The 26,187-nt window shown below is 43.3% G+C and overlaps 1 protein-coding gene across 2 annotated transcripts in view; it reads left to right on the forward strand.

The window, feature by feature from the left end:
• TENT5D (terminal nucleotidyltransferase 5D) overlaps window positions 1–26,187 on the forward strand; it is an 89,110-nt gene that overhangs the window by 23,390 nt on the left and 39,533 nt on the right. For both annotated transcript variants that reach the window (XM_029606543.1, XM_029606541.1), the window contains exon 2: window positions 11,903–12,023. The gene's annotated coding sequence lies outside the window, so the exon portion shown is untranslated. The remainder of the gene's footprint in view (window positions 1–11,902; window positions 12,024–26,187) is intronic.

Below are 26,187 nucleotides of genomic sequence, written 5' to 3' on the forward strand. Positions count from 1 at the left end.
TCTCTGGATTCTTAATATTGTGGAGTCTGGATACTGCTTGTGCTTCTCCCAGCTTCCTGTGCTACCTCCTTGCTTAGCCTTCAATCTGGATCTGTCTCATTCAATGCATCTCTGCTTGGAGGTGGTGACTTCTCAATCAGCGGGTTATAGAACCTGTTCCACCCCACCATCATGGCCAGGGGATTCTCATCCCCAAGAAAACTGGGGCCCATCCTAGATTTAAGGAGCCTGAACAAATATATACCTGGGAGAAATTCAAAATGAATTCTCTCTACACAATTCTCCCTTTCATCCAGAGGGAAGAGTAGATGTGCACTCTGGATCTAATGAATGTTTATGCTCATATACCCATTCATCCCTCCCACTGACATTACCTGTGCTTTTTAGTGGACTGTTTTCACTAGCAATACAGAGAACTCCCCTTCAACCTTTTAGTGACTTCACCAAGTGCCTGGCTGTAGTAGCAGTGCTTCTGTGACCACAGGGCATCCAGGTCTTCCCTTACCTATATGACTGACTTGTGATGGCAACCTCTCAGGAAGGTGCACTAACAGCCCTACAAAAGTCAACTCAACTCCTACAGTAGTTAGGTTTTCTGGAGAATTTCAAGAAATCAACTCTAATTTCCTCCCAGATAATCAAATGCACTGGAGATTTGATAGATTCTCTGTAAGAAAGAGATTTGCTTCCATTGTATCAGGTGCACACTTTCAGGACCTTTGTGTGCAGATTTTTGAAAATAGATCTGTCAATGTCCAGATAAGTACTGTTTATTCTGGACCACATGGCAGTAGCAATTCACATAGTTTAACTAACCCATCTTCATATACAACTTCTCCCAGTGGAAACAACTAACTCAACCCTTGACAATAAAAGTGGAAATTTTACAAGAAATGAGGCAGGAACTACACTGGTTGCTAGATCCCTTTCTGAACAAGCTACACTGTTGACAGATGACCCCACAAAGGATTGGGAGGTCCACATAGGCCCCTTTTGAACTCAAGGAACTTGGTCATTCATGAAAAGACAATTTCAGATTAAACTCCTAGAAGTGCAAGTGACCAGATACCTCTAACAACTTTCACTCATCTCCTCTAAGGAATAGCATTCTTATTCAAAAGAACAACCAAGTAGCCATGTTCTAAATGAACAAGCAGAGAGGCACAGGCTCATGGACTCTGCCAAGAAGCAATAAAGATAAGGGAATGGGTAGGTAAACATCAAGCTGTCCTACAAGTAACCTACCTTCCAGGGATCTCCAACAGGTTAGTAGATGCCCTCAGCAGAGACTTTTGTCCACACAAATAGTTTCTGCAACAATCAACAGCCAACAGACTGTTCAGTCTATGGGGACTTCTATCAATCAACCTCTTTGTGTCAGAACAAAAAAGAAAACTAGAAAGATTTTGCTCCATTTTTCCTAGCAAACTCAGATCTGCTCATGCCATTTTTCTGCTCAACTAGAATGCAGATCTCATGTATCACTATTCCCCTCACAGTTCGGCTTCAGTACTTCAGTACTGAAACTCTTTTCCTTTCGCTTAACATTACGGTGATAAGAGGCCTTAACAATGGCCAAAACTATTTACTGGTTCTGCTAGACCTATCGGCTGCCTTTGACACTGTAAATTATTCCATACTTCTTGGTCGCCTAACAGAAATTGGGCTGACAGACAAAACATTTCAATGTTTCTTATCCTACCTCTCAAATAGAAACTTTCAAGTGAAAATTAATAACTCCCTTTCCGACAAAATCCATCTCAAAACCGGTATCCCCCAAGGTTCATCACTATCCGCTACATTATTTAACATCTACATGCTCCCCCTCTGTCACCTACTTGCAGGTCTTGGCATGACTCACTAATTATACACTGATGATATACAGATATTAATTCCAATCCAAAATACATTAGACTCAATCTACAAAAAAACTGCCATGTACCTCTCTATAATTAAACAACTATTGACGCACATGAGACTCATACTAAGTATCGACAAAATGGAAATCATACTTCTAGACAGAAAAACTAGCCTCACACTACTACTACCATAAAACTTGAGGAATAAAGTCTGAAATCTCCCCACTTACACATGCACGCGACCTAGGAATTATCATTGATAGTGAATTAAACTTCAAAACACACATTGCAGCAAAATTAAAAGATGGTTATCACAAACTACTAACACTTTCTAAACCTTGATGACTTCAGGACTGTACTACAACTTCTCATATTTGCCAATATTGACTATTGCAACTCGCTCTTACTTGGCCTACCTTTTTCTACCATTCATCCCTTACAAATTCTCCAGAACTCAGCAGCTAGAATCTTAACTGGCACCAAGAAATATGAGCACATCACCCCAATTCTGATATCACTACACTGGCTACCAATAAAATTCAGAATCGAATACAAAGTACTAACCATCTTATACAAAATTATGTCCAGATCTACATCCCCTCTTATCTTCTTTTATTTTACTCTCTCCTGATATGACCTATTTGTCCCACTAATCCACCCCATCCTCATATTAGCTAGTCCACCCTTCTAACTCATTTAAACTTTAAAAGGTCCATTAACTCTCTTTCAGTGTAAAGTAGACATCTATATTATATTTCATGTTCTATCAACTTTCCAGAGTCATACTTGATAACCGACTTACGTTATATTCTTGTATACCTGTTCATAATCTTTTAACTGAGGCCGAAATGTATCTAGTTTTTGTAAACTTGTCAATATGTTAGCATACGGAAGTGTTATTTGTACTAAGTTGTTTATAATGTAAACCGGAGTGAAGGCAATATGTTATACTTCGGTATAAAAAAAGACTCTAAATAAATAAAAATAAATAAAATTATACATGAAGAACAGACAGACTGGTTAAACGCAGCAATCAAACTTCACATGCCTCAACATAATCTACGATCAGCTAAAAAAGGTCTATTAACAACCCCACTGTTACACTCCTGCACCTACCTTCGCGGCAAGGAGCCGCCGATGTTCTTCGCGGCAGGAGGTGCAGCCAGCCTGTTTTCTTCACCGTGGCAGGAGCCGCAGACTTTGGGGTGTCTCTCCTGCATGGCAGGCCCTGCCGCCATGCTCCAAAGCAGCTGGAGTCGCCGCTGACATCTTCTCCATCTTCGCAGCCCAGAGGCCGCAGTCCCCGGGCTTTCCTGGCAGCTGGAGCCGCCTTCGGCCTTTCCTGCAGTGGCAGGAGCCGCTGCTGATGTCGGGGCCTGCTCCTCTGCCCAGCCCTGCTCCTCTGTCGTCAGCGTCTGTGCAGAGCTGCTGGCCATGGTCCTGCACAACTTCCTGCTTCCTGTTCCTAAGGCACGGGCCGCGCCTCCTTCAGTGATTTAAAGGGCCAGCCTCCTGGCCCTACCTGGACTCCTCCCAGGGTGTTTCCTGATCTTCAGCCCTATTTAAGGGCCCAGCTTCCAGTCCTTAGTTCCTTCACAAGGAGTTACTTCCTCTGCAGGACTTCTCGTCTTTGCTCCTGCTGGTATTTCCTGTTCTTCATGGGATCCCTCATCGTTCTTCATGGTCGTGGTCTCTTCTGTATTATCTCTCATCTTGTCCTGAGGTTTCATGGTCTTCCTGATGTTTCGTGGTCTTCCTGATGTTCCTTCCTGATGCCTCATCTCCGCTTCTGCTTCCTGGACCCTTGGTCCCTCATTGCTTTCTCTTCTGGTGTGCCATGTCGTATCTCGTCACCTCGTGGCATGAGCCTGTCTTCTCATCTGCAGTGCAAGCCTCCGGAGGGTCATCCTCGCCTGAAGCCAAGTTTCGCCTTGGTCCAGTGTCTTATGCCTGAAGCCAATTCTCATCTTGGTCCCCCATCTCATGCATGAAGCCAAGTCTTGTCTTGGTCCCTTACCCTGAATCTCGTCTCGGCCCTCGGATGTTCTTCTGGCTGCTCCATCCATGCCTAAGACTCTGACTGAACCTGCTCCATTCCAGTATGGTCCGTGACCAGCCATGGGCGGCTGTATAGGGCGCATCTCGGTGCAGGCTTCTACTGAATCTTCGCCATGTCCCAGCTTCATCTTCCATGTATTTGTCTGGAGTCTGCTTCGTACTCAAGCGTGGTCTGTGACCAGTCCTGTGGGTCTGCCCTGTGGTGGGCTGTGTAGGGCGCGCTGCGTTGCAGCCTCAACCCAGTTCTAGACTTTGTTCCTGAACCTTGATCCTGCGTCTTCATGCTCAAGCCTCTCATCTGAGTCTTCACGTCCCAAGCTTCTCGTCTTTGTCTTCACGTCTCCAAGTTTCTCGTCTTGAGTCTTCATGTTCCAGAATCTTCATCTGCCCTCATCTCCTGTCCGGCCTGCTGCCTTTGCTGTTCCCAGCAGCAGGTCATAAAGGGCTTGGAGTAGTCGGAGGACCACTCAGAGACCAACCTTGCATGGTTGGTCTCACTCAGGCTGTGCAGGTCGGCAGGGACCTGGCTTCCTGGTCTCAGCCCAGGCTCGGACTTGTCTCACCAGCCTCAATTCTGCCTTGGAGTCCTCTAGGGTTGTGCCGAGGTCCAAGGGCACACAATCTCCTCTGAAATTGGACCGCTCTCGGAGCACTTCCCAACACCCATCAGTACAATCTGCACAACTCTCAGAAGTTTGAGAACGCGCAATCTCACTTGCAAGCCCAAAATTATGGAACACATTTCCTACTGAATTACGATTACAAAAGAGTCTTAAGACATTCAAAAGAGACATAAAATCCTGGCTATTCACAAAGGCATACCAAGATCCTTAACAATCCATTCAACCTTTACTACCTATTTTATATAATCATTCCATGATATTTTTAACTTCTTTCAGTCGTGCTTTTAATATTTATTCTTTTAAATCTCTATTAATGTTCAAATGTATCCTGTTTCTATTATATGTGATGTTGATTCTTTCTACCATTTTAATTATGCACTGTTCTTACTTATTTTAGAAATTGTATTTGTTATGCTTTGTTAACCGTTGTGATGGCTACACTGAACGATGGTATATAAAAATAAAAATAAAAAATAAAAAAAAATATGCATTTCCTCTGATATCCAGAACAGTACAAAAAGTGCTCAAAAACTGGGCCTATCTGATCTTTATAGCACCAGAGTGGTCCAGACAAGTCTGGTTTGCATACCTGGCACCCCTGTTCAGTAGTCCTCTGATCCCTCTTGGGTCAGATCATTCCTTATTAACTCGAGAAGAAAGATGTACCACTGATCCTTTCCTCTCTTAACTTGACAGCTTGGGTGTTGAGCTCTCAATAATCTCAGTATTGTCCTTACTTAAGTAGATTGTCTGCCAGGAAATCATCAACAAGGAAAGCCTACAGATTCAAATAGAAATGGTTCTCCACAAGTCAAGTTCCCTGGATCTGTTTGTATGTGAACCCAAAGAGTTACTGAATTATCTGCTTTCTCTTTCTTCTTCAGGTTTTAGTACCTCATCAGTGAGAGAGAGAGTTAATTTCAGTGTAATAGCTTACTATACACAAATTGAGGATAAGCCAATATCCATCTTCCGTTAGTATCCAAGTTGATGCAAGGCTTATGGCATACTAAACCTCTAGTTATAAATTTACCTGTTCCATAAGATCTAAATGTGGTTCTGGCTCAACTGATGAAGCCACCATTTGAACCATTGTTGCTGGCTTCTCTCAGATAATATACCTTGTAGTAGTCACATCAGCCAGAAGAGTCAGTGAACTTCAGGCTTTACTTAAAATATTTACAGTGTATGCTGCTTATAGCACAGCTCTATAAATAAATACAATTAAACACATGCATTAATAAATAAATAAATAAATTAACCACATACATCAATTTATAAAATAAAACATTCATCATAAATACAATCAAATTGCATGAACAAGTAAAATATTTATTATAAATGTATAAAAGTAAGACAGATAAAATAAAGAATATAAATATGAAACATAAAACAAATCAGATAAGATATGAAAAACAAGTCAGAATTAAACCTAGCAGAACACTCAAAGCAACAGCATGCAGGCAAGTTAGCTAAAATTAAAGATATTCCGCTATGTGAAAAAGGTTCATATTAATAATGAAGAGTGACCGTCTTACAGCACCCTTGCAACTGGTGGCTTATATGTGAAAAAGCCTTTCCAAGTGCTGGGGTTTATAATCATTGGTCACTTCTTATTGTGCTCTATAGTCTTGTATTCCCCTTCAAGGGTTATACCAAAATGGATTGTACTTATCTTGGTTTAGATAATGCAGCATATGCTTGTGCTTATAGTTGTGGTTGGAGTCTTTTGCACATGTCAATGAATAAATGATCAATGATGCAGCGATAATTGTGGCTTCCTTTGTGGCTTCCTTTGTGTCTTCCTTCCAATTATTGCTGCATCATTGATCGTTTATTCATTGACATGTGCAGAAGACTCCAACCACAGCACAAGCATATGCTGCATTATCTAAACCAAGATAAGTACAATCCATTATCTAAACCAAGATAAGTACAGTCCAAGAGCAGGCTAACAGTGCGCTCCGTTGGAGCGCACTGTAAGCCTGCTCTTGGACTCGCGTTTTCCCTTACCCCTTATTCAGTAAGGGGAGGAAAACGCGCGTCCAACCCACGGCACCTAATAGCGCCCTCAACATGCAAATGCATGTTGATGGCCCTATTAGGTATGCATGCGCGATTCAGAAAGAAAAATGTGCCGCCAAGCCGCACATTTTACTTTCAGAAATTAGCGCCGACCCAAAGGTCGGTGCTAATTTCTTCTGGCATCGGGAAAGTGCACAGAAAAGCAGTAAAAACTGCTTTTCTGTGCACCCTCTGACTTAATATCATAGTGATATTAAGTCAGAGGGTGCACAGTCGGGACCTCCGACTTAATATCATAGTGATATTAAGTCGGAGGTCCCGAAGAGTAAAAAAAGTAAAAAAAAAATAAATTTTGAATTCAGCCCGCGGCTGTTGGGTCGAAAACCGGACGCTCAATTTTGCCGGCGTCCAGTTTCTGAGCCCATGGCTGTCAGCGGGCTCGAGAACCGACGCCGGCAAAATTGAGCGTTGGCTGTCAAACCCGCTGACAGCCGCCGCTCCTGTCCAAAAAGAGGCGCTAGGGACGCGCTAGTGTCCCTAGCGCCTCTTTTTACCGCCGGGCCTAATTTAAATAAATTAACTTACTGTATCACGCGCACAGGAGAGTGTCCTGTGCGCGCACCGGGAGAGCGGGCGCTCGCCCGCATTTTTTACTGTATCGGCCTGCAAGTTAGCTAAAGCATCCAACCTTACAATGTGACAATATAGAACTAGATCAGATCATTATCATTATCCTCCTTATTTGCAATTCTTCCACAATTGGGTGGTGCTCCACACACACCCAAAGTTTATATCAAAAGTTATATCCGCTTTCCATATTAATCAAGCCATTGTGTTACCTACATTCTTTCTGAGGTCACAAATGCATGAAGGTAAGAAAGCCGTTCATACCTTAGATTGTAAAAGAGCCTTAGATTACTACAAAAAAACAGTCTCATTGTCAGGCCTCGCAGCTATTCATCTCTTATGATCCTAACAAACTAGGCATAGCAGTAGCCAAATGAACTGTCTAGCAAACTGTTTAGCGCACTGCTACATGCAAGCAGGCTTACAGATAACAAGGCTCATCAAGTTAGAGCCTTGCTTGCATCAGGGCTCATCTACGAGATGTACCTAAAAAAGACATCTGCAAAGCTGCAACTTGGTGAACAGTGCACACTTTTATATTCCATTACTGTGACTGTCTAGACAATCTTTCAAAGAGTGATAATAAATTTGGACATTCAGTTTTGTATAGCCTGCTCATCCAATAGTCGACTTTCCACGGGAGGTTTGGGTTACCTTTTCAATAAATGCTCCACTGCAACCCTCAACTTGGGACTCCCCACATGTCAAGGCTAATTCAGCCCTGCTTGTTGAAGAAGAAAACAAGTTTGCTTACCCAGAGCTGTAGCGTGCCTATGGCCAATATCGCCATGGCCATAGGCACCACTTCCAAGAGGTGCCAATGAGAGCAGTGCAGCCAGCTGCTGGTGGGTCCTTCAGCAAAAGAAAAGCAGCACTGCCCCATCGAAATTGATGGCATGGTTGGCACAGCCTTAGTAAGTGGAAAAGCAGTGCGGCCCCACTGGCAATGCTGCTTTCTGGTGGGACTATGCTGCTTTTTCACTTACTAAGGCAGCACTTACCACGCAAACAATTTCAGCGGGGCTGTGCTGCTGAGGAGAAGGATGAGGAGCGTGCCCTGCCAGAAGTAGTCCAATGCCCCGTGGCCGAAAGTCATTCCCTTGGCCACAGGGGCTGAAGAAGGAGATTGCTGCTGCCTGCAGCATCAAGGAGGAAGAGAGTGAAAGTGAGAGTGAGCATATGTGCATGTGTGGGGGAGAGTGAGATAGCATGTGTGCTTATGTGTGGGATAGTGCGAGCATGTGTGCATATTTGTGGGAGAGTGAGAGAGCATGTGTGCATGTGTATGGGAGAGTGAGAGCATGTGTGCTTGTGTGTGGGACAGTGAGAGCATGTGTGCATGTGTGGGAGAATGAGAGAGAGCATGTATGTGGGAGAGAGAGAGAGCATGTGTGCTTGTGTGTGGGAGAGAGAGCATGTGAGCTTGAGTGGGAAGGTGAGAGAGTGAGAGGGAGCATGTGTGGGAGAGTGAGAGAGAGCATGTGTGCCTGTATGTGGGAGAGAGAAAGCATGTGTGTGGGAGAGTGAGAGAGAGCATGTGTGTATGTATATGGGGGACTGACAGAGAGCATGTGTGTGTATATGATGTGTATATGAGAGGAAACGTGTGTGTGTGTATAGCTACTCCAGTTACTATCTGCCTGCTAATTTATGACAATTTCAGGGCATCTAGAAATCAAATGTTCCAAGATATGGATAACGGGGAATTTTTTAAAATACTTATTTTAATTGTTGGGTGTTATTTGATGTGTCTGTTTTGAAATATTTTATTGATGTTTGGAAGAGTTTTTAATTATTGAATGTTATTATTGAATGTTATTCAATAACAATTATTGAATGTTATTCTATTTATTAATTATTTTGAATTATTCTTTTTATTTGTATGGTTTTACTAATTTTGTTTTATGGAATGGTAATGTTTCTGTTTTTTTACATTGTTGTGCATAAAGAATTTGGCCTGTTGCAGTTTCCAGTTCATTTTTTTGTCACTCCATTTCTAATTATACTGTATGGTTTCTTTATTCTGTATTTGAGGATCTATCTGTGATTTGCATGTGTGACTGAAGTGAGTTATTCCATTAGTGTATAGCTTTTATGTAAGGATCTATAGCCGCTTGGCTTGTTCTGTTTTCCTAATAGGGGGTGTATTACTATTTTAGGCCTGGTGTAATATTTGTAGTATTAACTTTTACAGATGTGTTGTTGCTGTTTGAGTGCTGGCAGTTAGTGCTATTTTTATATAGAAATTATTTTTTCTTGTGGCTCTCTGAGGGTCCTGTCCATTCCCAAGATGCATTACAGTAGGCCTAATACCATATAGATTCCAAAGATCTCTTGCTTTTTTGCAGGGTTTTCTGGTTGGCACCTCAATAGTGCATGTAAATATAATATACATATTGTAAGTGATATTTTTACCTCAAAAAAACTGTGTTTTGAATGTTCTTTTTCATGTAAAATGTGTATTATAAATGCATAATTTTTAATTGTGTGTGAAGAAAGTGTGATGGAGTGGGGGGTGCAAGGTTATAAAGTTTTCCTAGGACACCTAATACCCTTGCGCTGGCCATGGGCATTGCTGTACAAACTAGAGATGTGAATCGGAACCGGAATCGGTTCGGTTCCGCTTCCAATTCAAATCTTATAATTTTTATCGTCCGGCCCAATTGGTTTTGTTGTTTATCGGCTGCGCCCAATCCGATAAACAAAAAACCCACCCTGACCCTTTAAAACTGATCCCTTAGCCTCCCCCACCCTCCCGACCCCCCCCAAAAAATGTTTTAAAATTACCTGGTGGTCCAGTGGGGGCACGGGGAACAATCTCCCGCTCTCGGGCCATCGGCTGCGCTAATAAAAATGGCACCAATGGCCCTTTGCCCTTACCATGTGACAGGGTATCCGTGCCATTGGCCGGCCCCTGTCACATGGTAGGAGCACTGGATGGCCGGCGCCATCTTTAAAAATGGTGTGGGCATGGCCGGTGCCATCTTTAAAAATGGTGCGGGCATGGCCGGCGCCATCTTTAAAGATGGCGCCGGCCATCCAGTGCTCCTACCATGTGACAGGGGATGGCCAATGGCACAGATACCCTGTCACATGGTAAGGGCAAAGGGCCATCGGCGCCATTTTTATTAGTGGCAGCCGATGGCTCGAGAGCAGGAGATCGCTCCCGGCACCCCCACTGGACCACCAGGTAATTTTAAAACGTTTTGGGGGAGTCAGGAGGGTGGGGGAGGCTAAGGGGTCAGTTTTAAAGGGTCGGGGTGGGGTTTTTTTTATCGGGCCATCGGCGCCATTTTTATTAGTGGCAGCCGACGGCTCGAGAGCGGGCGATCGGTCCCGGGGCTTCCACTGGCCCACCAGGTGATTTTAAAATGTTTTGGGGGGGTTTGGGAGGGTGGGGGAAGGTAAGGGATTAGTTTTAAAGGGTCGAGGTGGGTTTCGGGGTTGTTTTGGTGTGCCAGTTTTCCCACCCTCCCCCCAAATAACTCCCGTTAGTGGACACAAACCCAATTAATGATTTTTCACGATAAATCGGGGGAATTTCTATTGTATCGCACTCTTTAATGATTTTTGACGATTTAAAAAATATCGGACGATATTTTAAATCATCAAAAAACGATTCACATCCCTAGTATAAACATTTAACAGAATCTCCCAACTTGTGGTGTCATGTCTTGTGTAAAGGGGGAGGGTGCAGATTTTCACTTGGCCATAGACACCAAATTGCCTAGCTACAGCTCTGTGTTTACCGTAAATGGTGTTCTTCATAGACAGCAAGTTGAATTAGCCATGCTAAATACCCAACTACCACCCTGGAGAGTCAACTATCTAGCTAGAGTTAGCTCTAAAATCGAATTGGGGACGGGGAGGGCTCACGAGCAATGCCTGCTTAGGAATTCTTGCACATGCTCATTAGAGCAAAAAGCTCTACCAGCTTGGAGAGACGCATCTGTTTGGTGCTGCTGGATGATGTCACATACGTATCCTAGCTAATTCATCCTGTTGTCTATGGAGAGCACCATTTATAATAAGCAAACTTGTTTTTTGGTAACTGTTTGCATTGTTACAAAATTGAAGGTAAGCATGAGGTGGAGTTGGGTGAGGCAAACATGTTGGATTAAATATGAGAACTTGTATGAACATTTACCAGAGCGAACCAAAAAGGAGAAAACAAAAAATGACTTGGATAAGGTATGATATCTTTGATCTGGTCAAGCCTCTATGACTGGCAACTAAGATATATCCTTAACTAAACGACCCCTCACATTCCTAGATGCCACCATGAACTTTCTTTGTAAATATTAATAATCATTAACTTTATGTAATTTTTGTAAATTTTTAATTACAGCCACTTGCTAACCTAAGTTATTCCTTGTTACGAAATTATTTACCATGATGTTCCTAAATGTTATTATTGTAAAGCACTGTTGCTAATTACTATGTTTTGTTTTCTGTTTAGCGCAGCCGCCAAGCTCTGTTGAATGTAAACCGATTTGATGTTACTAAACGAATGTCGGTATATAAAAGATTTCAAATAAATAAATAAATAAATAAATAAAAATCAGTATAGACTAGAATAATTATGCTGTCTGGATGATCCTATTGTTGTTTATCTGCTTTCATTTACTATGTTACCTTATTTCTGTATTATAAAGTTCTGACAGTTACATATTTCTCTAAAAGTAATACTTTTGTTGCTTTTTCCTGCAGTGTTCCTTGGGAGGTTCTTGTTTTTATCAGTGACATGATGAGGATGAATATTTTCACCGAAGAATCCAGTGATCCATCTTATTAACACTATTGTATTACATTTGGTATTATCCTTACAAGTGTAAGTCTAAACATTTGCTTATTTCTAGATATGCATTGTTATGATGCATATGATAATTTTATGCCTATTGAAACTAAACTTTTTTCATAACACTGTACAATTGTATATTTATATAACTGCAATCAGAGCATTTAAAAAGACTATGATGGCTCTTACTGTTATGAGTTCCTTTTATCATAGGGGTACAAAAATGGATGGGCAAAGAATATGTCAGATTTTATAGTGAGCAATATGTCATTGTGCATGAATTAGCCGACAAATATATACATATTTACACCAGTTCTCAAAGTGGACGTATACACATAAGTCTGTTCTGAAAACTTTCCTTGTACAACTACTCACACACAATTACACCTGCTATTTGTTGTATATAATTTTGCTGAGAGAACTGGCATGCATTATTTTTAAATTAAAAAGTGTGGGGTAGATTTTCAAAGGGTTACGCGTAACCCCGAAAACCTGCACCTGCGCGCGCAAGCCCCGGGACGCACGTATGTCCTGGGGCTTTGAAAAAGGGGCGGGAAAGGGGTCGTGGGCGTGGCGCAGGTCCGGGGGTGGGACCGAGGCAGGCGTAACTATTGACAATAAGGTAGGGGGGGATTTAGATAGGGCTGGGGGGTGGGTTAGATAGGGGAAGGGAGGTTAAGGTGGGGGGGAATGGAAGGAAAGTTCCCTCCGAGGCCGCTCCGACTTCAAAGCGGCCTCAGAGGGAACGGGGAAAGCCATCGGGGCTCCCCTAGGGCTCGGCGCGTACAGGGTGCACAAGTGTGTACCCCCTTGCGCGCGCTGACCCTGGATTTTATAACATGCGCGCAGTAGCGCGCGCATGTTATAAAATCAGGTGTACATTTGTGCGCGCCAGGTACTGCACACAAATGTACCCTGCGCGCGTTGTTTCGAAAATCTGCCCCAGTGTGCATAAGTCTCAGTCTTGCTCATACTCCATCCCTTAGAATGCATCTCCCCTACGCATATAAAATTATGAGGACAGAGTGTGTATGTGCATCATTTTACTCATGAATCAGTTGTACAATTTTCTAAAGGCACATTTCAGTGGGTAAAGCACTAGTTTACCTGCAGAAATCCTTTTAAAAACTAAACTTATGTGCTTTTCTGATAATATTTTATCTTGAATCCACTGAAATATATCATTTCAAGGGTTTACATCTTTAGAGACTGAGGCTGATATTAAAAAGATCTTGGTGCCTAGCTTAAGGAGAAAGGAGTCAATATTCACAGGCATTTAGCCAGATAACTCACAAGTTATCTGGCTAATTGTCAACTTTTTAAATATTGGGGCCTTTATCCAGCTAGATTTTAACCAGATAAGTCATTATCCATCTAAAATTTAGTCAGATATAAAAGGGGTATTCTGGGGTGAGTAAAATTATCAGCTACCTTAGCTGATTTTTGGATATATCCAGCTAATAGGGTCATTTATCAAATTACGTTAGGACTTTACCACGCACGTTAGGGCCCTAATGCCCGCGATAACGCTGTATCGCATGCGATAAATACTGCATTGAGAATGCGTGTGCAAATTTAAAATTAGTATTCAAGTGGGAGGAGTAAATGAAAATGAGGATTGGTTAATATGGTGTGCAATAAAGTAATGCAGGTTTTAATGCTGGAAATAAATACACCTTTATCCTATGAAATGGTATTTATGTTCTTTCTACCTAGCTTGATGCACTCTCTAGCTAGGTAGAAAGTAAATGGTACAAATCTATTCATCTTTTACCTTTCATCACTCCAAATCACATTAAATCTTCACTGATGGTAACTATGCTGTTTGTATGTATGACTGTCCGTGTTAAACTGCCCCTTAAACCCATCTCACCCCAAACCTCACCCCAAATTCATAATGCCCCCCCCTTACAGTGGTATAAATAGTAAACCTTTTTATGACCCTCTACAGAGGTTTCCTCTTTCTGTCTCTCTCTCCCTCTCTCTCTCATTGTGGGTGCTTTATTTATAGCAAAATGATGAATCTAGGTCTAAGATAGCTGGATAAATGTAAGCCTGTCTTAAAGTTGTCCTGACATTATATGACTGGATAATTTGCTTCTTAACCAGACATATTCAAAAGATATCTGGTTAAGTGGCATTGAACTGGAATAAGAAAAATAAACTGTGGGGCTTTTTGGACTGATTCTCTAGCCCCACCCACCCCTAAAAATAATACCAATAATTGCTGTAGCAGCATCCGATCTCCTTTCCCTAAAACCCACCAAATAAAAAAAAATGAAACAATGGCTAGTGCTTATAATCTCTCTTTCATCCTTCCTACCTGATCTGCACCCAGAACCCAAAACCCCAGCAACGCTGATGGCTTACACTTACAATGTTACTGTCAAAGCAACAGTGGAAGCGCTGGGTGTGGGTAAGATAAGACTTCGCTCCTGGTATGCTTTTAGGGTTCTGGGATGGGGGGTTCTGGTGGGGAGGGTTGAAGAGAGGTTGCAGGTGGGTGGAGGGTGGGGAGGGATGTAAGAGGGATTGCAATTTTAATTGTGACAGGTCTCTCACTAAAAAGCCCTTTTCATCACTTAAGAGATCCTAGGTAGCATTCTGAGTGGGGGAGACTGCCTGGTTTTCACCCAAGATTTTGCTATAGAGTGTGACAGTATTGCAGGATAACAAAACTGCTTTTTCCTGCTAACTGAAATTGATGATGAATGAATACTAGATAGCAATGATTCTAGCACAACTCAATTGTACTGTGCCAGTGTGGAAGAATGGGAAATGTGTATATAAGATGTTTCCTTTCATGAAGTTTGGGGAATAAGATCCAGTAGAGGGAATGTGATACCCATTCTAAAAGTGGTGGTTGAGATTTTGGCAGGGGGAGTCAAAGTTACATTTGTTTAGGACGAATTAGCAATTTCAACTAAATTTCCTAATTCGTCCTGGTTCGGGGACCCTGAAACCCGAACAAATTTTTCCTGAAATTTCAGGAAAAATTCATTTTTGGGTTAATGCTTGCTAACTCCCCACTAGTGCACACTAAAGGGAGATAGTGTGCGCTAATGTAAAAATGTTAGCGTGCACTAACCCTGTTAATGTGCGCTAACCCGAAATTTGGGTCCCCCCGAATTTCAAAGGCCCAAACCGCGGGAAATACGATATTTCCCGCGGTGGGTTGAAAACGAAGCCGGAACCAAAAGGTTCGGGCTTTGCACATCCCTAGTTAGTATCAAGATAGAGTAGGAATGGGAAGAACTCACAGCCTGGGCTGGTCTCTCATTTAAGAGGAGCCTGAAGGAGATTTCTCTCTCAAGGACTAATTTGTATAGAGAAGCATTATTTTATTCTTTGTTTCATGTTGATTTATTAATAATTTTATTAACAATTTTATTTTTATTACATTTTAATGTACTTTTATAGACAATTTTATACTTGATTTTATGATTTTGTAACATGTAAACCATTGTGATGTATATTATGAACGATGGTATACAAGAATCTTTAAATAAATAAATAAACAAATAAATAAATAAATAAAATAAATCAAGTAGAAATGCCTGAGACATGAGGTGTTTCTCCTCAATGGAATACAACCCAGGCACCTGACCCGTGTCCCAGAAGTGGGGCGGAGTTGTGGTGAGAATTCTACAGTGAGAGAAATGTTGGGTGTAAAGAGCTTCAGAAGGATGATAACCAGAACACCGGGGAAATTCCTGACTATTATTTGGATGGGAGCTGGGATAAAAGGATTCTGGAGTGATCAGAGTTTCTTAATCCTGGGTAAGAGATACTGTGTAACAATTTGAGAGAAATGACTGTTGATATAGGCAGGCAGAGGTCAGAGGAGTCCAAAGTCCAAGCGATGGTCAGAGGCAGGTGGCGGTTAAGCATCTCCAGGAGCAGGCAGAGGTCAGTGGCTGGCAGCAATCAGGCATATCAGGCATATTGCTGCAGGCAGAGGTTAGTGGCAAGTAGCAGTCAAGCATATCCAGGAATAGGCAAAGGTCAGTGACAGGCAGTGGGCAAACGTATCCAAGATCAGGCCAAGGTCATAGCAGATATCCCTCCAAGTGAAGAGAAGGGGCAGATAGGAAGGCCAGGCAGGCAAGGTGAAAAACAAGAGGACAACGGAGAAGAAGGTGAGGACTGAAGACAAAACACTGGAACTGAAGACAAGGCTGAAGAAGACAAGACGCTGGAAGCAACATGCTCTACTGAAGAGTAGGGGGACCTGTTGCTGAGTTGCTGAATGCAGGAGCAAGTGAGCCTTTTATAGGGCTTTGGCCATGATATCATCATCTGGTGCCAAGGGGCTTTTCCTGCCACTGCCTTTTAAGAAGGCTGAGGTCTGGCACATGTGTGTCTTGGAAGCAGGGCATCAGCTAGGACTAGTGGTATCTGGCTGTGTGGAAGTTGGTGGTGACCTGCCTTGTTAGAACATGGTGAGCCACTGCTCAAAGCACGTCAGGAGCTGGCCGAGGAGGTGAGTGTGGCGGTCTTCAGACTGCCAAACATAACAAATCTATTGTTCTCACTCGAGAGCAGTCTTAATGTTTAAAAATTCCATGCAGGAGTAGATAAAGGAATCATATCTACATTAAGATTAAAGTCACCCAGCACAATCAGATTACTTAAATCAATCTGTAATGACATCAGGATCTCAAAACAAATGAAAGGATAGGAGGTGAACAGGCCAGGTGGAGCATAAACTAAACAGATTCTCCAAGAAAGAGTGGATAACAGCAGCATTTCCAATTGGTCAATGATATCAATAGCAGTTTATATTAGAGGAAGACACTTTTTGAAGGCTTCAAGAAGCCTGCCTCCCCATTTGTGGCTATGTGGTTTTGATATCACTGAGTAAGAGGAAGGACAAAGCTGAATCAATAGAACTGCATCTGTATCTAAAGGCCAGAATTTGGTAACACAGAATATATCAAGGAGCTCATCAGAAAGCAAATTGAAAAGCACATCTGTTTTTTTTTTTTCCATAAAGATTGAGCATTAATTAAGGAGAGAGGGAGGGGCAAGAAAGGCAAAGAAGAAAAAGCAGTGGATGTAGAGGAACAAACAACAGGGGTAAAGCAAGAAGCTGGATGATCACTATACCTTTACCTCCATTGGCAAATGCTATTGTAGTAACCTCTATCTTCAGTCACAAGAATGGAAAAGATAAAAGGGTTCACATCACAGAGCAGAAACCACAGCAATAATCACAAAAAGATAGATAGTAGCTTGAATCACACAAAGGAGCATCTCTTTTGTCACACTCTTTCATGCACAAAACAGAGTGCACATGTGCCTCTGTGGGCAGTGCCTATATGGTTGACCCCCTGGTCTTAAGCATCCTGGGACTGATGACATCACTGGGAAGTAAAGACAATCATACACATTATTCTGGGGTAAGTGGAGAATGGAGAGATAGATGCTAGAACAAAGGCAAGATAGCTCAGCAGAGCTGAGTAGGCAGGCAGCAGGGCTGAAGACCCCAGTGTCGAACCTTGGAACCTTGAGTCTTCCAGTGGTGAAGAGAAGAGGCATGGGGATGGCTTGCGGGAATGACGGCTACTACCTAGTGATTAATACCCTTATTCAATAAACATACACATGGTTAATGCGACTCCAACATTGCTCTATGCTTCAATGGCAAGAGGAAATGTGGGAAAAAAGATTTGCATTCACGAATAAACGTGGGAGTAGCTTGCTTGTTGCAGCGGTTACTACCCCAAACCAAATAAGTCTGATACTTCACTTTCAATGCATATCCAGCGTAGTTCTCTGCTTCAACAGCAGGGGGGATGAAGAAAAGATGATTTATATTCAGACAACAACCAACGAGGACTGAATTGCATAGTCTGGGTAAACAAATAAGCGTGGGAGTAGCTTGCTTGATGCGGCGGTTACCACCCTGAACCAATTAAGCCTGATACTTCACTTTGAATACATATACAGCGCAGCTCACTGCTTCAATGGCAGGGGGAATGAAGAAAAGAGGATTTATATTCAGACAACAACCAACAAGGACTAAATTGCACAGGCTGGGTAAACAAATAAGCGTGGGAGTAGCTTGCTTATTGCGGCGGTTACTACCCCTAACCAATTAGGCTTGATACTTCACTTTGATACAGCTCCAGCACTGCTCTCTAAATCAATGGTGGGGGTGGAAGGAAATTAGAACCACAAAGTTACCAATAAGGACCCTGAACTTGGCAGTCAGAGTAACAGATAAGTATGAGAAAAATAAGTGTGAAGGTTTGCTGGGCAGACTGGATGGGCCATTTGATCTCCTGCTGCCGTCATTTCTATGTTTCTATGATGTCTCTGTGGGGCAGAGCCAATCACATACAGTGTCTCAGAGGGAAGTGGAGAGAAAGACACTGGAATGAAGGCAAGGGGGAATGAAGCAGAGCAGCTTCCCTGAGACAAAGAGACTCAAATGGGCAGTATCAAGCAGGTGGGCAGCAGGGCTGAAGATTCCGGCATCAAGGGTATGGCTGCTCCAGACTTGGAATTCCTGGGTGTGGGGACACAGAGATGGACTGCTTCAGTGCAGGGAACCTGGACTTTGACTGTCCAGGTGCAATGAGTGTGGATTTAGGCTACATGGGCACAAAAGATTCAGACTCAGGCTGCCTGAGCATGGAGGTCACAGACACTAACTAGGGTCCTGAACTTAGGCTGTTTGGATATTGGGGTGGGGGGTGGAGTCTGGATTACCATCTCAATCCTGCCCACATGATCCCCAGAAGAAACATCTATTTTCTTAACAGGCAAATAATAAACTTGAAATTTCAGGAATCAGTTCCTTAGAAACTCTCAAAAACTCTTAAGTAAAATTTTTTCAACATTTCCATAGGAGAAACCAGTGGACAGTAGGGAAAATGTATGTGGCACCCCTATAGGTGAGCACTAGATGTCCCTAGTAGCCTACAGATCATTTTTCAGGAATACTACAATTCAGCTCCTCCTCTTGAGCCTGAATGGGTGGACCTGTCTGTTATAAGTAGGGACTAAGGATAGGACAAGCATGGCATTTGAATTGGGATTTTGAAGAGAGAGAAACTCTATTAGAGGTTTTCAGTTTAATGAGGCCTACATACCTCACTTAGTATATTTTTTTAGGCTACTCCTTCCTGTGTACTCCCTGCCAGGTTGGATACACTTCCCTTTAGAGTAGGAAACTTTGTTAATATTTTTCCTGCTTTTGAGAGTTGTTTTACTGGAGTGCAGCCTGGATTTCTCCTGGTGATGGCCTTTCCCCAGATCAGGAGGCCAAGAAACTGAAGACCTGCCAGTGTCCTTCTAGGTCAGAGAAGGACCGCAGAAACAGTATCACCCTAGAAGGCTTTGGACAGTTTAGTAGAATCATTCTCTTTTGTTGAAAGGAGATATTTTTGTCACCCCTGTTCTCAATTGGGAATTGGGTAGTAGTGCCTGATCCTTGGCCACAACAGAACTTCTCTCTGGATAGTCACAAGAAAAAGTGTGAAGAAGTTAGAAGATCCTCCATAGAAACTTCATTTCCCTGAGACACAAGTGCAGGCTGGGAACCATTTCAGATGAACTGGTGGATTCAGGAAGGACTGTATATTTCTAAAGGGGACCCTGTGCAGAATAGGATTACCTCAGGGACTGGGCCTCTCCCACATTCAGTGAAAGAGTGTTAGGAATTACCCAGGAACTTGAGTCAGTGGACATACACAGAGCAATACTTAGTAAGCTTTTATTATTTGAGCACCCAGTACTGTGTCATATGTCTCAGCCAAGCATCAACACCACACTAACCATCTACACATTGATCAAGGATTCACCTCACCACTGTGGCCAGAAAAACTAGCCGCCCCCCACCCCCCACACACACACAGAAAGGACTCACTGCTGGGAAGGTGGAGGGAACTGTTGGCAAAGGAAGACAGCTCCAGCTATATATAAATTGTTTTGTGTACCCTTGGAGAATATGCCCATCCAAAGAAAAGGGCTACATTTAGAAATCTTAAATACAGTCTTCTAGTAAAATTCTCAATATTTTCTACTAAACATGTATGATCATTCACCTGGGTGGATAACACTGCTAGGGAATGCAGTACCTTATTGAACAGAGTAGAAACAGATTGTTCCAATTTAACTATTGCTGTCCAAAGCACTGCTGAAGCGACCATGATTGGTGCAGTTTGGCGCATAGTACACCGGTGTGCCCAATGCATCACACTTCAGAGCACATAGCTTATGCTGCATCAGGACATCCAATGCACAACCAGCTGTTGTATTCAACATACTGTGATCAATACACTTGATGCTGTACGCACTGATATACTCTACACATGATGCACTGATGCACTCACTGATTGATGCAACAGTGCACTTGCCACATGATGCACCAAAGCCTGTGGTATTCACGACCTGCGCTTCAGTGATGCACTGTGAGACATCCTTGCACCAACTGCACAGTAAATCTCCTCTGATGAATGATCCAATAATACACAGTGCAAGAACAAATGATGCAATCCTGATGCAGTCGAGGCTTTCATTGACACAACGTCCTCACTCTGCACAGGCTTCCTTGAAGCAACTCGCTGAAGATCTATCAAAGCAATTAAAGCCACATTCTTTCACAGCATCCAGTCATTCCATTCCATCGAAGCTATCGACGCATTAAGATTAAGACCTAGCTCATCAGATTGCTCTACCTACACAATTGTATGCATCCTATTCTAGATTGGCGACAGAAGGAATCATATTACCTCTTCCCTCTAATAAAAAGAACCCTCACTCCATCCAGGTTGATGGCAAAGGGTCTTTGTTTGGAAACGCTGGATCCAATATGTTCCATTGTTTCACTTAGCTCCAATAAACATCCTGTTCAGATAAAGGATCCTATTCTTGTCTCCGAAGAGGATGTTCTACCACCCAGACCAGGTCAGAGGGCACATCAATCACTTGACCAAATCGCAAGTTAGGTGAGAATTTTCTTTACCTCTTTGACCTTGTAATTGTCATGTATGATGTAATATGAACATCAGATTGCATCATTCATTGTAGTGCCCAAAAAGCAAGTATTGTCCAAATCCAGTCATAGATTTATTCATAGATTTAGTATAAGATGAATATTAGTGCTGTGGATGTGGACCCTTAGGCCAAGGGGGAGTTGGTGCAATGACATGGAGGAGCCCTGCAGGTCCCCATTGTCGGCAGGCGGAGCTGGCAGTAGCAGAGGCCCAATTGGAGCTTTGCCAATACCAGCCTACATTCCCCTTAAGTTGAGCCCTCGGGTACTGGGGATGGCTGGTCTTAGGTGTGGGCCTTTGTGAGGGTGAAGAGCTAGCGTGGGACGCTGGAGGCCATGGAACACCTGGGGCCGTTGTGCCCGGCCCGGCCCCCCTAAGCCCTTTCAACATCTTGGGCTCTGCTGCTGGGAGAGTGACATTCAGGGCGATACAGTAAAGTCAGTGGGAGAGTGGGCGAACGCCCGCTCTCCCGGCGCGCGCATCGGCCACTCGCCGGTGCGTGCGATTCTGTATTTAAATTAGGCCCGGCGGTAAAAACTGGCAAAAGGAGGCACTAGGGACACTAGCGCGTCCCTAGCGCCTCCTTTTTGACAGGAGCGGCGGCTGTCAGCAGGTTTGACAGCCGACGCTCAATTTTGCCGGCATCGGTTCTCGAGCCCATTGACAGCCACGGGCTCGGAAACCGGACACCGGCAAAATTGAGCATCCAGTTTTCGGCCTGACAGCCGCGGGCCAAATTCAAATTTTTTTTTAAAACTTTTTTTACTCTTCGGGACCTCCAAATTAATATCGCCAAGATATTAAGTCGGAGGGTGCACAGAAAAGCAGTTTTTACTGCTTTTCTGTGCACTTTCCCAGTGCCAGAAGAAATTAGCGCCGACCTTTGGGTCGGCGCTAATTTCTGAAAGTAAAATGTGCGGCTTGGCTGCACATTTTACTTTCTATATCCCGCGCGCATACCTAATAGGGCCATCAACATGCATTTGCATTTGCATGTTGAGGGTGCTATTAGGTGCCGCAGGTTGGACGAGCGTTTTCCTCCCCTTACTGAATAAGGGGTAAGGGAAAACGTGCTTCCAAGAGGAGCGGCCTCAGAGGGAACGGAGGCAGGCTGCGCGGCTCGGCGCGTGCAGGCTGCCGATTTTGTGCAGCCTTGCGCCCGCCGACCCGGATTTTATAAGATACGCGTGGCTATGCGCGTATCTTATAAAGTACGCGTGCGTGTACTTATTTAAGATCTACCTCTTAGGGTCCTAAATGTACATGAAAATATAGCAGGCTTAATTTAGTCATCTCAGTTTTAGGCACCTAAGTTATGTGCTGAAAATATGTGCCTAATTTAGGATCTAACTTAAGCACTTGAGTATAGGGATTTAGCTTTTTTTAATATCAGTCTCTATGTGCCTGCTATGTATTTCATGCATATTTTCATATTATAGGTCTGTAGAAGTGCAATTTCATAATGGGTAGCACAATTGTTCATGAATAACATATACATTTAACATCTTGGAGTCTCATATGCCATTTCTAAAATACATTATTCATTTTATTTTTTATTTTAATGTGAAATAGGATGTGCAGTTAAGATTCAATAAGGTACAAAAGATGCAAGGCTCAAGTCCAGGTTTTATATGCAGTGGAAATATGCACTACATAAATATTACATAAACGTTTATTTAATGAATTATAAATATTTAACTCAGTGACCTGTGGCTGCATGACTTATAATAAGTAACAAAAGCAAGTACGGTATATAACTTCATGAAGTGATAATTCCTTTGTCTTGCAAATATGGAGAGGAGAGCAAAATCTGTTACAACAAAAAGGATGTGTGTAGTTTCTCTAATGACATGGAAAGATAATATGTATCTATAGCATATTTTGTGTCTTTTATATCTCATTGTCACTCTTAATCACTGTATTGCAGCAGTAGTCCAATGGCTCTACACCCACAAACTCAAACTCAGCCCCTCCAAATCAGATAGCTGTTGGCTAAGCTGACAAGGGCACCCCTTAGTATCTCTAGCCTCCCTATCAGGAACTCCTTTACAACCTGAGGGGGTAATTTTCAAAAGGATTTATATGTGAAAAACTGGCATATATCGTAACAAATATCAGAAAACCATTTATGTGCTTAAAGTGCTCTTATGCACATAAAACCTATTGACAATTTGATAGCATATTGTAGTAATTTTCAAAAGCCCACTTATGCGCTTAATGTGAACTTAGACATGTTGAGGTCAATATTCAAAAGTCATTTAGATGGATAAAATAATAATTATCTGTAAACTGACACTAATTAATAGGATTTTAATTATAAATTTGATTATCCTCTTCCTTGAGACTAGCTTGGAAAAAGTGGAAAATCAAATATTTATAAATAAATAAATTACAAAAATATGCCGCTCTTTAGAAAATAACAAATGGACATAAAATACTACTAATGCTTATGAGCCAACTTTTAAAACTATAGTACCCTATTTGTGCACCTTAGTGGACGCACAGAAATTTATGCTAGAATTTTACAGACTGTATGGCAGAACCCATATAATTTATAAAATACCGTGTATTTCTGCCCCAAAAGTCTGCACATATGTTTCAGTATGTGCATATCTTGGTAAAGTAGGAGTATGTATAATTTTTCTACCCATTTCATAAAAATATGCATGTATATTTTGCATATCTAATAATTTTCCCGCAGATAAGCAGGCTGAATTAGCCATGTTTTCTAGAGATGTGCATTCGTTTTTGCCGAATTGGAAAATTTCAACAAAATTGTCCAATTCAGCATGTTTCGGGGAGCCCAAAAAACAATTGGGATTTTCCCGTTTTTTCGGGAAAATTCATTTTTCGGATTAGTGCGCACTAACGGGACTTAGTGCCCATATATAAGATCGCATCTCCATTCAAATAAAGCTCAAAATTGGACTACCTTTTGGCTTCTTTCCCGCATGGCACCATCTTTTCCTCAGTCTTCTTCTTCCACACTGCAAGCTGCACATGGAGTTCGCTCTCTCCTCAGCGATCGAAAGTTTTTGTTTTCAGAGTTGACCCTTTGGCTCCACCTATGCTACCGCGGCCTCCTGGATTCAAGTTTTGCCAGTGTGGCAAAATAATGTCAGTGACAGATGGGCACAATTATTGCTATCTGTGCCTCAGCCCGGACCATGACCAGTCCCAGTGCCAGGACTGCGGCCGCATGTCTCCCTGGGCCCAGTGGCAATGCACCACAAAAATCTCCAAGCTCAAAGAAAGTAACTCGGGGTTCTATACCTCCATCTCCGAACTCCTGTCAGCCTGTTCTCACCAGGGCCACAGCTGGACCGCCCCAAGAAATCCAAAAGAGCCTCCTCCATGGGACCCCTGGAACATCAATGAGGCCCAGGGAGTAAGAAAACCGACCCACAGTGCCCACCATTGGCGCAAAAAGCGGCAGGAGATGCACCACACATCCGCCATGGTGCCCGGCATCATCCAGCGTAGAATCATCGATGCACTCGTCTAATGCGTTGCACCGCCCTGATGTGTCGCTAGGCACCAAGCGCCACGTGCATAAAGGACATGTCATGCATGAGTTGAAGCCAAAGCACAGAGATGAGTCGGCGCTTGATGCTTCGGTGCATTGGCGCAGTAAGCCGACTGGCTCTGCTCGACACAACGCTTCGGCTGGATCATCAGTGCAGGCACGATGCAACTCGATGCAAGACATGTCGATCTATCATCAGGAGGGATCCTCCAAGGATTCAGCTCCACCAAAAGAGCCACAAGGAGCCATTGTCCCTGAGTTAAATCTTGATTTCTCCGATGAGGATCCGGTGTCGGTCATAGGGTCTATGAGCTCTTCTCGCTCCTCAGACTAATATTCAGACCTGTCATTGATTTCCAGACAAAAGAGATTGGCACTGCGCCTACAAAATCCTCTCCATAAATGTAACAAGCCATCTGCTTCAATGGAGCGTGTGCCAGTCCACCCCTAAGGCCCTGATTCAGACATCCTTCTGGCGGCAGTGCCCCCTAGGATGCATCCAGAGGAAGAGCACAGGACATTAGCCTCCCAAGCAATGTCCCAGATCTCAAATATCCTCTCCCAGTTTCTCTCATCAGTGGAAGACCAGGGCAGTCATGCCAGCTCCCAAGGGAGGACTTACCCTGAGGTGGATTGTCTTCGCCTCCGAAGCTGGACGTCAGCCCAGACCAGCATTCCAGCAGCCCAGCTCCAGGTAGCTCTCCCTCTCCACCCATGTCCCTGGGATCTTTGACAGGGTACCCATCAGACCCACCAGGACAGCCAGAACCGGCCTCCCTCCAGAAGATCTATCATACTCCAAATTTGTGGAGAAAGTGGGAGTCAAATTAAACATCGAGACACGGAAGGTACCAGACCCCAGTGCAGAAGTCTTAAGGATTCTAAAAATATTTGCAACACCAGCTGAACCAACAGCCTTGTCCTCGCATGCTTTTCTGGACGTGGGGATGAAAAGACGTAGGAGTCTCTGTTCTCGGGGTTGGGACCTCTCAAAGACTGACTTCAAGTTACAGATGAGGCAATCTCCTTTCTACAGCACGGTGCAGTTGCCACATGCATCCGTAGTTGTGGAATCGGCTATGAAGAGGGCCAAGAAATCACACCTCCATTCCAATACCCCTCCAGGACATGACTCGAAATACCTAGATGACTTCGGGAGATATGCATTCCAGGCAGGGATGCTAAATGCTAAGATCCAACAGCACCAATTTTATATTATCCAATACCTATAAGAGTGCCTACAGTCTCTCAAGCCCTTTGTTTCCAACAATCCACAGCAAGAGGCCCTGCTGCAATAGTTCCATGACCTGGAAGAGGGTCTGAGACATCTGTTACATATGATCTATGAAGCCTTCGAAACATCGGCTCACGCCACAGCAGGAGGCATTGCTGCCCAGAGGATGGCATGGCTCAGGGCTAGAGTCATTCATGAGGACATTCATGAGAAGTTAGCAGACCTCCCTTGTCTCCTGAACAACCTTTTTGGAGACAAGCTCAGTGAGAACATTGTAGTACTGTCCCTGGCTTTTCTGACTGAACAGTTGGCGTCAAAGAAGTGCTATTCAGCTTACAGAAAGGCCTACTTCCAGAGACGCCCCTTTTGACCATATTCAATGTACCACCTACTGGCTTACCTCCCAATGAGGCCTCAGCCATCACAGCAGCA

The sequence above is a fragment of the Rhinatrema bivittatum genome, chromosome 6 (assembly GCF_901001135.1).
Source record: "Rhinatrema bivittatum chromosome 6, aRhiBiv1.1, whole genome shotgun sequence".
Lineage (NCBI taxonomy): Eukaryota > Metazoa > Chordata > Amphibia > Gymnophiona > Rhinatrematidae > Rhinatrema > Rhinatrema bivittatum.